The sequence below is a fragment of the Bidens hawaiensis genome, unplaced genomic scaffold (genome assembly GCF_021521415.1).
Source record: "Bidens hawaiensis isolate Kalapana, Puna unplaced genomic scaffold, B.hawaiensis_p1.1 tig00086312_1, whole genome shotgun sequence".
NCBI classification, from domain to species: domain Eukaryota; kingdom Viridiplantae; phylum Streptophyta; class Magnoliopsida; order Asterales; family Asteraceae; genus Bidens; species Bidens hawaiensis.
Window position 1 is genome coordinate 3734 of NW_027504203.1, and position 16304 is coordinate 20037.

The following is a 16304-nucleotide window of genomic DNA, read 5'->3' on the forward strand; positions in this document are numbered from 1 at the left end:
TTCTAGACTCTATCATTTGGTTCCATTGCCGGGAAACATTTAAAGGAATGATGGTGCAAACCGGGGGCAGCGGTGGTGGCAGTCTTACATCCGATCAAATCGCCGCTCAATTGGCAGCCATCGCCACCAAGCTTGACACCATACTCTCACGATTGAGGGGTGATGTTGCAGATATCAAGTCCCAGATGATAATGATAAGAGATGACAACTACTTTTAATGGCCGAAAAAAGAGGCGAGATGGTCAACTCTTTTGACCAGAAAAATAGTCATCAGTTTTTGGAAATAAAACTCATGAACCTAATGCCATGAGTGTGTTCCTTGAATCCAAGTCCAAAGTTGGTCATACAAAGCCCAACAGAAACCTAGTAGCAACACATGCCTTCAAACCTAACTTATCGGTTGTTACTCAGTCATCGCAACTCCTTCCTAAATTCCTTCCACGCATATATGATTCTGTGAAGCACGCGCGATTCCTAACATGCAAACTGTTGGAATCGGGGGAAGGGGTAAAGAATATCGACTCTGAACAACCAACCGCAATTACAGGGGACACACATGATAAGAAGGAAATCGCTGAAATCAAATGGTCATCAAGGCAGGGTGTAGATGCAAAGACAAGGATATCGTAGGGCCTTCACAATTTGCTCTAGCTTATGGATGGATCTATGGATCGAGTCAGCCTATAATTGAATGGTTGATTGCCTGGCACAATTATCAGATTTTCGACTTGAGGACAAGTCATTTGTGCGGCCGGGATGTATTGATACGGTCCCATATCTTGGTCAAATCAGTTATTAAAAGAGGGGATATCGGGTTAATACGTAGCTGAAAGTTAGGAGCGATTATTATTCTATAATTAAATGGTAGCTAAAGTTTAGGGCAAGTTATTATTCTACTAGTGCTTATTTATATCTTTTGTTCTAGTGAGGAGGATGTCGATGTTTATTATTATCTAAGTATTAGGTTGTCTTTAACCTTGTATTGGAGACTTCCCATCTCGAATTGGGTAATCGGAGACCTCCCATCTCGAATCGGGCTATTATGTTTCAATAATTGAATCGTTTGTTTGAGTCCAAATTCTAGACTCTTATCATTTGGTTCCAATGCCGGGAAACATTTAAAGGAATGATGGTGCAAACCAGGGGTAGCGGTGGTAGCAGTCTTACATCCGATCAAATCGCCGCTCATGACTAAAATCCTTCCAGGCATATATGATTCTGTGAAGCACGCGCGATTCCTAACATGCAAACTGTTGGAATCGGGGGAAGGGGAAAAGAATATCGAATCTGAACAACCAACCGCAATTACAGGGGACACACATGATAAGAAGAAAATCGCTGAAATCAAATGGTCATCAAGGCGGGGTGTAGATGCAAAAGACAAGGATATCGTAGGGCCTTCACAATTTGCTCTAGCTTATGGATGGATCTATGAAGCGGGTCAGCCTATAATTGAATGGTTGATCGCTTGGCACAACTATCAGATTTTCGACTTGAAGACAAGTCGTTTGTGCGGCCGGGATGTATTGATACAGTCTCATATCTTGGTCAAATCAGTTATTAAAAGAGGGGATATTGGGTTAATGAGTAGCTAAAATTTAGGACCGGTTATTATTCTATTAATAAAGGGTAGCTAAAGTTTAGGGCAAGTTATTATTCTACTAGTGCTTATTTATATCCTTTGTTCTAGCGAGGAGGTGGTCAATGTTTATTATTATCTAAGTATTAGGTTTTCTTTAACCTTGTATTGGAGACTTCCCATCTCGAATTGGGTAATCGGAGACCTCCCATCTCGAATCGGGTTATTATGTTTCTGTAATTGAATTGTTTGTTTGAGTCCAGATTCTAGACTCCATCAGATATTGTCAACAATTACAAGCTGACACATCATTAGTTGCTGGCTTCTCCATCATAGATCACTTTCTATTTTATAAAGGACGCTTAGTGATACCTGAAGTACCTGATCTCAAGAAGTTACATGAGGCACATGACACCCCAACCAGTGGTCATGGCATGGCAGGATCTCTCAATGGACTTTATAGTCGGCCTACCTCCTTCTGGTCGTTATGATACTATATTAGTGGTGGTTGATCGTTTGAACAAATATGCTCATTTTATCTGCCTCACATACATTCACTGCAAAAGGAGTGGCTGCAATTTTTTATAAGTAATTCGCTTGCATGGATTCCCGTGATCCATCATATCTTACAGAGACGTTGTTTTTCTCAGCCACTTTTGGCAGGAACTATTTCGCTTAAGCCAAACTAAGCTCCAATTGAGTACAAGTTACCATCCCCAGACGCATGTGCAGACTTAAGTCTTAAACCGTTGCCTTAAAGCCTATTTACGATGTTTTGCCAGTGAACAACCTACAAAGTGGAGTACTTATTCACCATGGGTTGAATAATCGTATAACACGGGGTATCACACGGCAACAAGCACCACTCCCTTCACTGTTGTTTATGGTAGGGAATGATACAAACCCTTCGTAAGCTGAAGGGTCCAAGAGAGACAAATGGGTGAGGACAATGAACGGTCTAAGTAACCGCAACAATTATTATAAAGTTGCGTCTATTTGTAGGATCTTGTTTTAGGTTCTACAGTATCCATGCTTTATATATTAAAAATATTGGGGTCTGTTAACCTTATGTTTGGAGAATTGCCATCTCGAATCGGCTAACCGGAGACTAGCCCATCTCGAATCGGGCCAACTATCCTTAAATTTCTTAAGTTTAGGGGTTCTATCAGGGAGCCTCCTTCCTTCCTTATGCCATGGGAGAGACAAAAAATGCAGAATTGGAGCAACAGTTAGTAGACCGGGATGATATGTTAAGCTTCTTAGAAACAATCTCAAAAGGGCCCAAGACCGGATGAAGAATCAAGCTAACCACAAACGACGAGATCTAATATTTTAGGATGGGGATTTTGTGTTCCTAACAATTCAGCCCTACCGTCAAAAAAGTTTAGCCAAACGTCGCTATGAAAAACATTCTCCACGCTTTTTCGATCCATATCGTATTAAATGTGTAGGGGGACCAGTTGCTTATGAATTGGAGCTCCCACCTACTGCTAGAATTCACCAGGTGTTCCATGTGTCCATGCTTAAACCCGCCCATGGATCTTTCTCTTCTAACCAGCAACCTCCATTACCCATCACTAAAGACTGGGAAATTGACTTACAACCAAGTTCTATTATTGCTCATCGTTGGATTTCCGAAGCTGATCATTTGGTTCTGGAATTGCTTGGTGTAATCGTCCAATGGAAGAAGCCACCTGGGAATCCTATGATTTGTTGGCAGAACAATTTCCCACATTCCGCCTTGAGGATAAGGCGTTTTACCGGGAGGAAAGTAATGATAAAGGCCCAATTAAAGTATACTCGAGAAGAAGGAAACGGGCCACAACTGCTAATACAGGCCAGCTGAATTCTGTTTTTGGGCTTAAGCTGGATCCACTTGGTCAAGGAGTTAGCGGTAAGTTGGAAGAGTGGGAAGCATTTACTATGCCCTTTATTAACAGGAAGATAAAAGAGTGAGGAGCTATTCCTATGCCAGCAGTTACATGTTTTGGGTTAATAAAAGCAGGCTTCTTACTTTTGTATTCCTCATTCTAGTTTTTCATTATCAAAGTATTGTGTAATTGGAGACATTGCCCCTCTCGAATCGGGCTGTTTATCTCATTTTGAATAAAAGTTGCCTGCTTGATTTTAGATCTTATCATGTAATAAAGTAATTATATAAATATTAAATACAAATTATTTAGCATTACCATTTCCACATAGATTGGCAATAGCTCCTGCTACCATTCGTAAAGTCTGTGGATCCTCAGCATCAGCTGCTGTCATTGCCAGCAAACTAATCCCATCTTGAGCCATAATTAATTCTTGATTAGCTTCTGCATCAACCATAAATGTCATAAAAATAATCAAAATAAGTTAATCCTATACATAAATAAACAGTCCATAATAAAACACACAAACCATTCATTGCAAGATTTGCAATGGCACCGGCTGCTATTCTGCAAATCGTTTCATCAAAGCTTCTACTTCTAAGGAGTGCCAGCAAGGATGACAGACCACCAGCTTCAACTATTCTTTCTTGATTAGTATCTGCATATTACGTAACTTCAGAAATAATCAATCAAACGAACAATACTTGAAATGGAAGATATTTGTTTGATAAGAAGGCTTCAAGAAACAATGACCTTCAGCTGCTAAATTGGCCACCACTTTAACTGCATGCAAACGTACATTTGGATCTTCTGATTCTAGCAAAGACAAGATCTTTTGCAATCCAACTATTCAGTTTGAGATAAATGCAAAAAAGTTAATAACATAAGCTACTTTATAATACCATTAAAAGTGCAAATTTTGCATACCATGTTCGTGAAGATTGGCTATCGAAGCTCTCTCTCCATTACCTTGATTATCAAGTTGTGAGTTTCTTGGCTGAAACAACAAAAAATCATCTCAAATGTTCACCTCCTTCTATAATATAAATAATATAAAAGAAGTAGCAAGCTTGGTTTTAAAATATGCGCATAATTAGTCATGCGCTGCGAATCCAAGATGCGACGATGATGCGCTCTAATTCACATAATGTGTGATGCGGTCTGGTGAACGCAGTTCCTGCAAAGTTTACTTGTACCTTATGCACAAACTAAATGTACACATAAAGTTAAAGGCTTATGATGGTTATACATAACCTTTGGTCGTACTATAGCTTTTCTAAAGTTATTTATTTTGATCTCTCTTATTTTTTGGTGTTTTAAAGATAGCAAGCTCAAGTATTAAGTTTTTAGCATTTTTAATATAAACCATACTTATCAAATGCGCTAAGCGCACTTACGGCGCATAGGCCTCGCCTAGGGCCTAGGCGCAAAAAAAGTGAGGACCCGAGAAAAAAAAGCGCGCAATGAATTTAAATATATATATATATATATATATATATATATATATATATATATATATATATATATATATATAACTTGAATAACATAGTTCAAGTCCCAAACATTAACCAATACCAAAAGATCAAAACCCCAAAAACTTGAATAACATTTCAAATACGAAAAATTAACCAATACTGAAAGTACAAAACCCCAAATATCCAAAGCAAAATAATTTATAGCAATATTGCAAATTAAAATCAGTAAAACAAAACAAAGTATTTTATAGCAATCTTGCAAATTAAAATTGGTAAAGCAAAAACATAATATAAGAAGCATATTGTAACTATTAAACTATGAGAATATCTGAATGTTGTAATTATCAAGCAAAACTAAATAAGAATAAAGAAACATATTGCAAAATGGTAAAGCAAAGCAAAATCGGTAATTTGCATTGCAATATAACAAATATATTACATATTGTAATTACTAACAATAGGAAAATCATGTAAGCATTCATCTTCCAAATTAACAATCAAAAGCCAGAATAATCAATAAGTTTATACTAAGAATAGAGTAAATTAATCAAATCCGTTTTTTAAGGTAATTATTATCGGTCAGCTGATGATAAATCAAAAGAAATAAAAAGAAAATCAAAAAAAATCAAAATCAAAAAACGGATTTTTCTCCAAGAAATGCACCTTGACTAGCATGAGGTGGTTTACCAACGCTTCATCTGAAAATTGCGCCTAGGCGTCAAAATCAATCGCTTTTGATAACTATGATATAAAGGCCTCCCATACGTGATGTGTGCGCATCGGCTTTTTGGATCAAAACGCATTGGAGTGCATCACACATTTTAAAACCAAGTTAACAAAGATTTATTGCGTATAAAGATCAATTTTTACCTGACCAGAACTGAAAGTCAGTTGTGACAATCTGCTTTGCAATAGCAAAACTTCTTCCTCAAGTTTTTGTTTCTGACGACCCTCGTCATCTAGTAAATTTTGGAGCTTTATGACATCAGCATTTACTCCTGCCTAATCCATTAAGAGAAATATGTGATGCAATATGTATACCAGTAAACAGAATTTAAAAATATTGTGAATTTTTAAATGAAAACGAAAATTCAGACCTCCGTAGGATCAAGTTGTGAATTCTTAAGATTTTGGATCTCTTCTTCAGCTTGTTTTCTCAAAGCCATTTCCTTCTTGTTAGACATAATAGAGCCGGCCCTAGTTTACTTACTTAATATAGATTAGGTATATATATATCAATGCTCTCTGTTGTAATCAATCATTCAGAAATCAATATCAATTCAATTCAATAACACGGTTTATTTTGGTATCAGAGCCAAGATTAACCTAACCCTAATTCTGCCGTCACAGGCCCTAATCCCAACCCCGACGCCAACACTCAATCGCTGCCCAAGCAGCCTTCTTCCTTCTCGATTTCTTTACCAATGGCCATGATCAGTTCCTTCTCCACTGCAGAGAAAACTGCTCACAACTCACATAAGTTCGCGTTCTCTTTAACACCCACCAACTATGGGTTCTGGAAGGAGATGATTCAACCATTTCTCATAACCAACAACCTTTTTGGCTACGTGGATGGAACAATCAAGTGTCCACCTTCAAAGACAGCCGCTACAACAGATACAGCCTCGGTTGATAACCCTAGTTATCTCCACTGGATCACTAATGATGCTCATGTTCGAATGATTATTACTTCAACCATCTCTGAAGCGTCCTTTCAACATGTTCAAGGCCCGACCTCCAGAGAATTATGGCTTGCCCTTGCTCGTGCCTATGCGCCGAGTAATCCAACACGCGAGTATTCTCTCCGGATTCAACTCATGCGCATTGAACAAAAAGGTGATGAAACTCCAATTGCTTATTTGACTCGTGCTCAAGAGTATGCTAATGCCCTTGCCAATATCAACGCTCCTGTACCAGATAAAGAATTGGTCATGCTCGCCATATCTGGTCTTCGACCAGAATACAACCCATTAAAGTCTTCCCTGCTTGGCCGAGTACCACCAGTAACGTTCGTTGAACTCCATGGCTTGTTGAAAGATCATGATTTCATGTATTCCAAATCTGCCCCTGCTGTGCCACAAGCTTTCACAGCAACTACGGACTCCCTGATTCGTCCTAATGCTATTCAATCATCACAACTTCAATCACTGCAACAAATTGCCTCTCAACTTGGTCTTCAGTTGAGCCCCACGGCCTCTCCTAATCCTCAACCGCAAGCTTTCTATGCAGCTCGTGGCAACCGTGGCAACCGAAGAGGCAACTATCGCAACAACAACAACCGAGGAAACTATTCTCGCAACCGCGACGAAGGTCGAAGCAACAATCGCACCCAACAATTTGCTTGGGCATCCACCCAAAACACAGTTTATGGACATTGTAACAGATGCGGTATTGCTCACATTCCATCTCAATGTCCAAATCAGTCCGGGCCAGGCAATGCTCGACAACAACCGCAGGCTAACTATGCTTCTTTCTCGGAAAATGCTTCTCAATCCGGCCACTCCCCATGGTTTCCTGACACAGGGTCCAACAGTCACGTTACACCGGATTTGACAAGCTTGGATAACTCTGAACCATACGTTGGTAATGAAGCACTCCATGTTGGCGACGGTAATCCTCTTCCTATCTTTCATGTTGGTTCTTCTAAATTCTATTCTCCAAACAAAACGTTAAATCTTTCTAACATCTTGCATGTTCCTCAAATCAAAAAGAATCTTCTTTCCGTCCAACAATTTTGTACTGAAAACAATGTTTTCTTTGAATTTCATTCGTCTTTTTTTGTTGTGAAGGACGAGTCTACACGGCATATCCAACTCATGGGTCCAAGTAAAGATGGTTTATACTCGCTTAGCCTACCACAACTGAAGTCTATTCCACGTGTCTCCTTTACCGCTACTAAAGCTTCGTCAACCATCTGGCACAATCGTCTTGGACACCCGCATGCTCGTGTTTTTCAATCAATTGTTTCTGCTTTCTCTTTACCTGTTTTGAATAAACTTTGTTCTTTATGTACTCCCTGCCAAATGGGAAAGTCGTCTAAACTTTCGTTATCTGTTTCTAATTTTCGTAGCAATAATATTTTGGATTTGATTTATTGTGATGTTTGGGGACCAGCTCCTACTTTATCTTCTGATGGTCATCGATATTTTCTTTTGTGTGTTGACCACCATACTAGATACATGTGGTACTTTCCGTTGGCACAAAAATCAGACGTATACCAGACTTTTCAATCATTTATTACCATGGCAGAACGTCAATTCAACACAAAAATTAAGAACGTTCAAACTGATTGGGGGGGGGGGGGTTGAATTTCGAAGCTTATCCCCCCTTCTCTCGTCCCTTGGAATTGTTCATCGTCGCTCGTGCCCTCACACGAGTGAACAAAATGGTACGGTTGAACGCCGTCACCGCCATGTGGTTGAAACGGGTCTTGCCCTTCTAGCCCAATCCCACCTACCAGAACGTTTTTGGCACTTTGCCTTTGAAACGGCGGTTTTTTTTATCAATCGCATGCCCTCGCGTTCAAATTCCAACAAGTCTCCCTACCAACATATCTTTCACCGCCCTCCCGATTACTCGTTTCTTCGCGTATTTGGTTGTCAATGCTTTCCTTATCTCCGTCCCTACAATCCTCACAAAATGGACTTCCGTTCTACCCCTTGTCTCTTTCTTGGTTATAGCCCCGTTCATCATGGTTATCGTTGTCTTGACTTACCCACTGATCGGGTCTATGTCGCCAGACACGTTCGTTTTGATGAGGAATTCTTCCCGTGTGCACAGAAATCCAAACCGGAACCTACCCCCAACCCGGATCCTTATTACTCTACTTACTCGGATCCCTCCACAATTCCAACCCATTCTACACCTCCTAATGACCCATCCCCACCCTCTTCACCCTCGGCTTCAAGCCAACACACCCCTTCAGTTGCTCCTTCAGCCCCAAATCAGCCCCAACAGCCTCCCCAACCTCGCCCTCGGCCTGCCAATTTGCGGCCAAATCCCACCCCTGTAACTCGTTATTCTCCCGCTTCCTTTCAGACCTCATGTTACTCTTCTCTCACCTCTGAACCTACCTCCTTTACCGCCGCCAACAAGTCGCCGGAGTGGCGCAATGCCATGAACGAAGAGTTTACCGCGCTAGCGAAAAATGGCACATGGTCTCTTGTTCCACCTGTCCAAAATACTAATGTTATTGACTCTAAGTGGGTGTACAGGTTAAAGAAAGATCAAGATGGAAAATTCACTCGATTCAAAGCTCGCCTTGTTGCCAAGGGCTATCGTCAACAACCCGGAATTGATTACCAGGAGACATTCAGTCCCGTCATAAAAGCTACCACCATCCGGGTTCTCCTCTCCTTGGCAGTGACAAATGAGTGGCCACTACGCCAACTTGACGTTCAGAATGCGTTCTTACATGGAGACTTAGAAGAGACCGTATACATGCGCCAACCCGCGGGCTTTGTTGATAAGGACAAACCCAATCACGTTTGTCTTCTTCATAAGTCCTTATATGGGCTTAAGCAGGCACCTAGAGCTTGGTTTCATCGGCTATCTGGCACTCTTCACTCCATCGGGTTCAATGGGTCGACAACTGACCCGTCTCTTTTCATTTTGAAAAACAACGGTACGCTGGTGTATCTCCTTGTTTATGTTGACGATATCATCGTCACAGGTAATAATCCTAATGCCATCAACGAGGTAATAAGCAAGCTTAGCTCTGCCTTTGCGGTTAAAGATTTGGGTGCCTTGCACTATTTTTTGGGGATTGAAATTGTACCTCAAGGGAAGAACATTATTCTCTCTCAACGGAAATACATCTCGGAGCTCATCACCAAAACCGGCTTAGCGGACTGCAAGCCCGTACCCTCTCCGATGAGCAGTTCTCAGATTTTATCTCTTGGTGATAGTGCTCCCTTATCCGATCCAACCAAATTCAGACAAGCCGTCGGAGCACTGCAATATGTCACTCTTTCACGGCCTGATATAACCTATGCAGTTAACAAAGTTTGCCAATATATGCATGCTCCTACGGACAATCATTGGTCGGCGGTCAAACGTATCATTCGCTATCTCAAAGGCACATCGCATTATGGATTGTTTATTCGACATGCTTCCTCAACAAATCTTCATGCCTTTACTGATTTCCAATGGTCGAATAGTCACAAAGCTTACTCGGACGCTGACTGGGCTGGTTGTCCGGACGACTGTCGATCCACGGGGGGATTCGCAGTCTATTTTGGATCGAACTTAATCTCTTGAAATGCAAGAAAACAGCGAACAGTCTCCCGGTCTTCAACAAAATCTGAGTACAAAGCGCTTGCTGACACTGTTGCTGAACTAACATGGCTAGAGGCTCTTCTCAGTGAACTTGGTATTGTCCCAAAGTCGTCTCCTACATTATGGTGTGACAATCTTGGAGCAACCTACCTTTCTGCCAATCCTGTCTTTCATGCTCGGACAAAACATGTAGAGGTTGATTTTCACTTTGTTAGAGAAAAAGTGGCCCAACGGAAGCTAAAGGTTCAGTTTATTTCCACTCATGATCAAGTCACTGACATCTTTACCAAACCACTGCCATCTCAACGTTTCTTACTTCTACGGTCCAAGTTGCAGGTCGTACCCCGCCCTCAACTTGCGGGGGAATGTTAGACATAATAGAGCAGGCCCTAGTTTACTTACTTAATATAGATTAGGTATATATATATCAATGCTCTCTATTGTAATCAATCATTCAGAAATCAATATCAATATCAATTCAATTCAATAACACGGTTTATTTCTTCTGAAGCTTTATTTTTAATTCTCTAACGTCATCATTGGCATGATCGTTACCCTAATGATTAAAAGTACGGGAAAATATGTGTTAAAAGTTGTAGAATTTATAGTGATAGTGAAATCATTAGATATGCATTGCTTTGAGATTAAAAACCTCTTTAATATCTTAAATATTCCGGATTGATAATTTGATACCTCTCCATGATTGCCATTTGTAAAGCCATTGGTTCCATGTTTCGAATGGTTGTTCATCCACTTTTCTTCTAGCTTTTTTATTGATTCCATGTAGTCCATCTGGCATTTCATTTTCTCCGTCTATGACGAAACATTACAGGATTAGCAAAAATGCCTGGAAACAATTGCTTATGTTGAAAAAAGAAAGTTTACAAGTTTATAAGGTAGCTTTTTATATACAACTTAAAATAATTATTAAATGTCAAGTCAGTTGCCAAGTGAGATATACATGTGCGCTAAAATGAGATATAATATGCCACATCAGCAATTTTTAAAATATCAGTAAAATAGACCTGATACCGGTTGAGTGTGAACATGTCATGCATTGCTACAACCAATAATAAAATGTAACTTAGTTTCACTTTTGAAAAACGTATAAACTTTGTTTCTATTTCATGCAGTTTGCTAGAATGACAACTATATTGTATGTATTGAAATGAAAAAAGTTAAATTGCGAACACAAATCTGCAAGCTAACCTCTAAAGCTTCTTTATAATTAATTTCAGCCTCGGATATGCGTTGTTGTGCTTCTATCGCTGTCCTTTCAATTTCATCCTCAAATGCTTTCTGCTGTCTTTCATTTTCTGCAATTAGTTTGTCAATTTGTGTCTCAAGCCTTTTACACAAACTTTTGTAATCAAATTCCTCCTTGATTTTCAACATGTTCTCTACCTTCATAGCCTGTAATAGATTAAATGTAACAAAAATAACTATTTAAACAATTGAGACCTCGTGCTTTATGATTTTACTATGTGGATTCTAGTCAATGTTTCAGCAAACGGTCAACTTTATGCAGAAAACAGTGACCGTAAAACAGAAAACATTGTTTGTTAGTTTTCGTAATTTGACAGCTTTCAAAAGGTAGGTTGCTCACCCTTTGTCCAAATAATATCGTACTCGCAGTTTCTGCACGATGCCGTGGAGACGGGCCAACAGTTACAATTAATGATGTTCTTGCAGTACCTGCAAACACAGATGCTTGAATATAAGATAAACATCTTACGTATATATTAAAAGAAAACTATCTAATGCCACATGTCCTTCTCTGGCTCCTTTCAATCATATGTAGCAACTTACTAATCCCTCAAATTGCCATGTGTCATTTAACTCAAAATTAAAAAATTAAACCTTTGGGTTCTCCATATGTAATTAACATAACATCTACATATAAATGTGTGCTTCTAAAATCTAATATGATAATGAAAATGTTGATAACATGGAGATTGATCAGACATTGAACAATAGAAATTTCACATTATTAATCCCGTTTACTTTGTTTGCCTCTTAAATATGGATTCCAATTTATTTGTTAAAAGGTTCTCACAAGAATTTTGGCAGATTTAATAATTCAATCTGCAGATGACTTAAAACAAAACGTTAGATCACTTCGTTAAATGAAGAATTACAAATTTATGTATGACAAGAATCTCTACATATTGTAAGTATATTTTATTATCTGCCTTTGTAATGTACATTTCGCATAACATAAAGAATTAAATCTCTTTTTATGCGCACACTCTACTAAAAACCAGTCACTCACATGATACCCTTACTCATATATGTTTAGCATTGGTTTAGTACTGCAAAATTTATTTCCTAATTGATTATTTAAAAAATATAATTGCAACAACTGCTTTCTAATTAAGATAATATAACGTAATAAAACATTATGCAGCTATCATTTATTAAGTCTCCATTAATTAAGAAAATGGAAACTGTCTCATTCAAACAGCTTTTAACTCTAAATTTAATTTACAAAAAATTGAAGTCATTGAAGCCAGCTTTAACTGCAAATTAAAAATTGAACCTTTTAAAGTTACAAAACATATTTCCTCATAAACTATGTGTGCTCTACTACACCATTGCTCGATCGCGTAAGTATCTTACTGTATGTTTATGTATAAACCTATGTTTATGAATTGTCACAGTTTTGATGTTTATAGATGTTAAAAGATGAGGATGGTAGAATGGCTGGTTTGAAGCTTAACAAAAGCACTCTGCTTCAATGGGCATTGATGTAAACATGTCTCTTGCAGCAGAGGTATGTATTGCGTAAATTTGTTTACATTTTGTGTGGATGTGGTAAATCTCATACAAACATGCTTAGCTTAGCTACACCTTTTTTGCTTTCTAATTCATTCGGTGACCGTCAAATGGAAGAGGAGAATCATCCAAAGCTACTTTTGGAGAAGGTTAACTTCCATCTTCCTACAAATTGATAATATGGGAAAGCGGCATTTTTTGTCGTAAACTTGCAGCATAAATTGAAGTATGACCAATAATATGCGATCGGTAATTATGTAATTTATGTACAACGTATCTATATGTAATTTTATGATATGAATTGAAAATGTTTGTAATTATTTATGATATTATATTTATTTTGTTGTTTTTGTTTTATTACCGCCCTGTGTAGTACACGGGATCTATCCTAGTGTAAAAAAATAAATTGAAAAAACTGATAACATTCTAAAGAACTGACCTCCAAATGAATCTTTAAGCAGCCTCGTCAACTTGGAATCTCTAACGGGTACATGAGGGCTATCCTCCGCAAGAGCATTTATGCACTTTCCTAATGCACTTAACGAAAGATTTATAGATTTGGCTTCCTCTAGCGTGTGTCCCTCGCTTCCTGAAAGTAAAAGTTGTAACTATATAACATTAAAGGCCTCCTACTTAACAAAATATTATTGCAAATTATAACCACGCACCTGACTTGTGAACACGCTCAGAGCCTGCAAGATCCACAACAACTAATTTGCCTTTTCGAATAACAGGTGGCTTAGAGCTTTTGCTCATGTGAAGCGAATGGTAACTTTCACTTGTGATCTCGGATTCCATATCAGTAACAGACCTCTTGACGTGCACCTAAAGTAGTTTTAACAATATTTTCTCAAGTTTTATATAATTATTAACGCATGCAACTGCTACAAATATGAAACTATTAACTACCATTAAAATAGCATGACTACGAGAAGACTCGGTATTCAGTTTTGTGTTAGCAGCAACTCTATGAGCTTCTCCCAACCGTAATAACTCCATAAAATCATGGTGCGTTCGTATCTCTACCAGAGTTGCAGCTGGTACAGACACGTCACCAGTTTTTGGATCTTCAACAATTGAAATGTTATCGTTTATTGGATTTAAGAGATCTTGGATTGTCTCCATGTAAAGCTGCAGATGACTCAGAAAATAATTTTATCTAAATTAGAACCGCAGAATCATGACAGAATCAGAATCCCGAGATATGTTAGCAAGTATATGTGTAAAGACAGAGATACCTGCAAGTATGAGATCATGACAGAATCAAAATCCCGAGATATGTTAGCAAGTATATCCTCCATTGCACGACCATGATTCCACGTGCTGATGTGTCTTCATCACCCAAGCGTCCTAGAGTAAAAGTCTTCCCCGTGCCAGTTTGACCATAAGCCATCACCGTCCCGTTGTAACCATCTAGAACACTCTGAAAAATGCAAAATCATTTTAGTTGCAGCTTACAAGTTACAAGAGGTTTAAGTTTTAACATACAAAGGCTGCGTGATAGAAAATAATAGAAGTAGAAAAATCTTCAAAGTATCATACTACCAACCTCCACTACAGGTTTTGCAACAACTTCATAAACACGCTTCTGTGATGCAGATTCGGTTAGCACTTCATCGAATTCATAAGTGTCCGAATCCCAATTGTTCTTTCGAAGTTTCAACCGTTTAAACTGAAACAGAGTTAAAAAAAAAACCTGTCACCATGAGTAATCACATGAATAACTACAATCTAATTGAAAAACCATAATTCCATTTTCACACCTCTGGTTGCAACTCCACACAATCAGCAAAATCAGCATCTGCCACCATCTCCTCAGCATTTTGGGGTCTCAATCTGACAGCAACTCGAACGCGACCAGAAACTGCAACACCAACTCAAGATATTAGTTTTAAACTCTGTAATTTTGTTGTTGGTGATTTAGCCAGCCTACTCTAAGTAGGTTGTAATAAAAGATTTGCTGATGTTTAGTGGAGAAAACAAAATGCAGCTATGAACTACAAACTCTCGGTTGCGGCACCAAAATCAGCACTTAAAAAATCATCTTTAGCATCTAAACCAACAAACAGGATTGCACTAAATGTTCTTTATGAGAAACTAGGTACTAGGCTACATGTGCAGGTGTGGCATTCAGGCATCCGATGATTAGCCAACTTGAAATTATTAAAAAGATTAGGATAAGAGTACGCTAGTACAGTGAGAATACTGCGCATACTGTAACCATATTCAATGCCAACATGTACATACAACAAATAGTTGCGAGTATAATAAGCATCCTACGGTTCTATAACCTGCATTTTGGGATAATCATGTAGCAAGCATACAACACTTAAAACATTTTCGTTTTAAATGCTCAAACCCTAATATTCCTCGTTATTAAGCATAATCTGTATACATACATGATTCATCTATTACAACACCAGCAATCAATAACCCTGGCCCCCCAATCCATGTGCAAAAACAGTCCTAAGATCTCTAATGGTATCATGCCATTAAGATAACACTTTACTAATAAAACAAACATCCAAGTTTATAAAACATTTCGGTTCGGTTTTCACAAAACACAAAACCAAACCAAAACCAATATGTCGGTTTTTACTAACCAACGGTTGATAATTCGGTCTGGTTTTTTTGGTTTTGATGATAAAACAAATCTAAATAATCTAGATGAGCATTCAGATTTCAGCATTTACAAAAACAAAAGATCTTTAATTGTACCATGCAATTAGAATAACACTTTATTAGTCCTACCTACACCATAATCTAGTCAAACCAGTCCAATGTCCTAAAATATATCATCATAAATTATTATATATATAAAAAAAACAATTAAAAAGAAACCACTAATCTAAATAACTGAAATCAGCATTTACATTAGGAGCAGGAGCAAAAAAAACCTAACTAGTAATTTATGTGTAATTAGTAATGGGCAAAAAATCATTTTTCAAAACATTAACTAGTGAAAATGGGCAAAAAGAAAGCCTAGTAATTTATGCTTAATTGTGCAAAAAATCTATTAAAAAATAAAATTTTATAAAAAAAAGAAGAACCCATTTTTGATTCTTCTCTTGGGTACCCAAAACGGGTTCAGATCAGGAAAAAAAAAAAAGTCACCTGAATCATCACTAAGTCCAGCACCGGAGCCACTCCGGCGAACATTAGAGTTAGAGTTGGTCTTGGATTTGAAGGAGGAATTAGAGGGTCTAAGATTGGCACGATCTACTACTTTGTTGGCTGGACCTCTGCTACTACCGTTACCGTTTCGATAGGAAGCCATCGAATCGGGTTTAGCTTCTAATACATGGAAGTATATATGTGAGAGAGATT

At 38.3% G+C, this 16304-nt stretch overlaps 1 pseudogene across 1 annotated transcript; it reads right to left on the reverse strand.

The window, feature by feature from the left end:
- Positions 1-3754: 3754 nt before the first annotated feature.
- On the reverse strand, positions 3755-14843 carry LOC143607749 (kinesin-like protein KIN-UB; annotated as a pseudogene). The gene is made up of 16 exons (XR_013149031.1): positions 14741-14843; positions 14527-14649; positions 14216-14400; positions 13887-14108; positions 13646-13802; positions 13417-13566; positions 11809-11897; positions 11412-11615; positions 10896-11015; positions 10696-10758; positions 6023-6094; positions 5796-5927; positions 4378-4447; positions 4204-4296; positions 3980-4108; positions 3755-3894 (listed from the first exon to the last, which is right to left on the reverse strand). The product of XR_013149031.1 is annotated as a kinesin-like protein KIN-UB (transcript).
- Between the last annotated feature and the right edge of the window lie 1461 nt (positions 14844-16304).